Source organism: Penaeus japonicus, unplaced genomic scaffold, assembly GCF_977035675.1.
Source record: "Penaeus japonicus unplaced genomic scaffold, GWHDUDI00000001_assembly GWHDUDI00000005, whole genome shotgun sequence".
Taxonomy (NCBI): Eukaryota; Metazoa; Arthropoda; class Malacostraca; order Decapoda; family Penaeidae; genus Penaeus; species Penaeus japonicus.
This window is the reverse complement of record NW_028234407.1, coordinates 35,302,220-35,304,719: the sequence shown is the minus strand read 5'-3', so window position 1 is coordinate 35,304,719 and position 2,500 is coordinate 35,302,220. Positions and strand designations below refer to the sequence as shown.

The following is a 2,500-nucleotide window of genomic DNA, read 5'->3' as shown; positions in this document are numbered from 1 at the left end:
CACTCTAAAACACTCTCACTCAACATCAATAACTCCTACACACACCCAAAAAACACTAGCCAATCTCCCACCACCTCATCAACAATAACTCCACACAACTCTAAATACCCCACACAACCACCACAACATCCTATCACACACTCAAACTTACTGATCAAATAAAAACTACTACATAGTCCACCCACCCACCCCACACCCTACCCCCCCCATATCAACACACACTCACACACACTCTTCACACTAAAACTCACACAAACACATCTCTATCGCATCCTCGCACTCTCCACACCCACCCGCACACCCACACACACACTCACTCACACACACACACCACACAAACCACCCACTACAAACACTACATCACACACAAACCTCTCCAAAAAACACACTCACACAATCTCTCACACATGACATATACACACACACCCACATACACACCTCACAGATAGATAGATAGAGAGGTGAGAGAGAGATGGAGAGTGAGGAAGATGAGAGCTATGAATTAGGGAGAATATATAGTTTCTCCCACCGCACAACAATAACAAACACAGTCACGCTCCACGCACACCTGCACACGTCACACGCACACCTATCGCACTCACTCACACCCCACATACAACACAACCCCCACACACTCACTCACACTAACACAACTCACAACTCACAAATAGTTTTGTGCACAACACACACTATATATCAACTAAAAACACCTCAAGCACTTCTAGATCGCACGCAATTGACAACCAGTAATCCACAACCACTCAAAAATACACAAACATATCTAAAAACTAATCACTCACAAGACAAAACCACTAGAGTAGAGATAGAGACCACACACACTCCACACTCACTATCCCACCACACACCCACATCAGAAACACTAAAACACACACGCACTCCTACGCACATCAGCCGCACCAGCCCCACGCACGACCATGACCCTAGCCCAACACCCCTAAAAGTTCTGCGTCCCCCTGGACCCACTTAGCCACCAATAAAACTTCCAACAGAGTCTACGACTAAAGACACTTGATCTACATCCCCATTCAGGCCCCTTACCGTTTTTCTAACTGTACTTTAGGGAAACTGCTCGATTTGACAGACCAATTGCTAAAGCTGTTGGCACCCGCTCCTTCTCCTAGGGAGCGCTCTAACTTGTCACTTGGGAAGGTGGCTCTACGACAAGATCGACGTATTAGTAATCTATTCTAGAGGTGTTTGCCAGTTTTCAATTTATGGGGCTGCTCTATTAAATGGTGTCTACAATAGGGAGGCCTGGGCACACATCTATGACGAGGTGCTCGACCGAACGGCTTTTTGTGTCTCTCTAAGCAACACAATTTCCAATGATCTTTGGGTAATGACAGATAAGATATATATATAAATATATATAAAAAAAATTAACGGAAAAAGATAAATGAGTGAGGGCAGTACCGGACGCCAGTTACCAGATGTACGATGTTGTGGCCCGGGAAACTGACCATGCAACATTTTTATATTATGATAGTACAAATACTCTAAATGACATTGCCGTTGTTTCTTAACATGTTTTTATGATTTATTTCTGCTGAGTGAAATTATTATAATAATTTACAAGATATTCAACATTGGCTATGTGTTTCGAGGTTACATGATTTTGCTATTTTGCTTAGCCAAAACGTTCTCGCCACAAAATTTCGCTTCTCTCTCTATCTCTCTTCCTCTCTCTCTCTCTCTTCATTCTCCTCGCTCCTCTCCTTCTCTCTCTCTCTCCTCTCTTTTCTCCTCTCTCTTTCTCTCCCTCTCTCTCCTCTCTCTCTCTCTCTTCTCTCCTCTCTCCTCTCTCATTCTCTCTCTCTCTTCTCTCTCTTCCTCTTTCATTCTCTTCCTCTTCTCCTCTCTCTCTTAGCCTTCTCTCTTTCTTCATTCTCTCTCTTTCTCTCTTCCTCTCTCTCTCTCTTCTCTCTCCTCCTCTCTTCTCTCTCTATCTCATCTCCTCTTCTCTCCTCTCATTTCTCCTCTCCTCTTCTCTCTCTCTCTCCTCCTTCTCTCCTCTCCTTCTCTCCTCTCTTATCTCTCTCCTCCTCTCTCCTCGCTCTCTCTCTCTCTCTCTCTCTCCTCTCTCTCCCTCTCTCTTCCTCTCTCTCTCTCCTCATTCCGCTCTCTCTTTCATCATTCTCTCTCTCTCTCTCTCACTCACTCTCTCTCTCCTTCCTCTCTATCTCTCTCTCTTTTCCTCTTCTCACTCTCTCTCCTCTCTCTCTCTCTCTCTCTCTCTCTCTCTCTCTTCTTTCTCTCTCTCTTCCTTTCTCTCTCTCTCTCTGTCTTTCTTTCTCTCTCTCTCCTCTCCTCTCTCCTCTCTCTCTCTCCTCTATTCTCCCTCTCTCTCTCTCTCTCGCACTCTCTCTCTTTCCTCTCTCCCTCTCCTCATTCTCATTCTCCTTTTCCTCTCTCTCTTCTCTCTCTCGCTCTTACCTTACTCTCTCTCTCTCTTCTCCTCCTCCTCTCATTCTCTCTCTCT

The 2,500-nt window shown here is 45.0% G+C and overlaps 1 protein-coding gene across 1 annotated transcript in view; it reads right to left on the bottom strand.

Moving 5' to 3' along the window:
* Positions 1–1,138, bottom strand: part of LOC122264445 (uncharacterized) — a 6,234-nt gene extending 5,096 nt beyond the window's left edge. The window contains exon 1 of the mRNA XM_043033342.2: positions 1,060–1,138. The gene's annotated coding sequence lies outside the window, so the exon portion shown is untranslated. The remainder of the gene's footprint in view (positions 1–1,059) is intronic.
* Between the last annotated feature and the right edge of the window lie 1,362 nt (positions 1,139–2,500).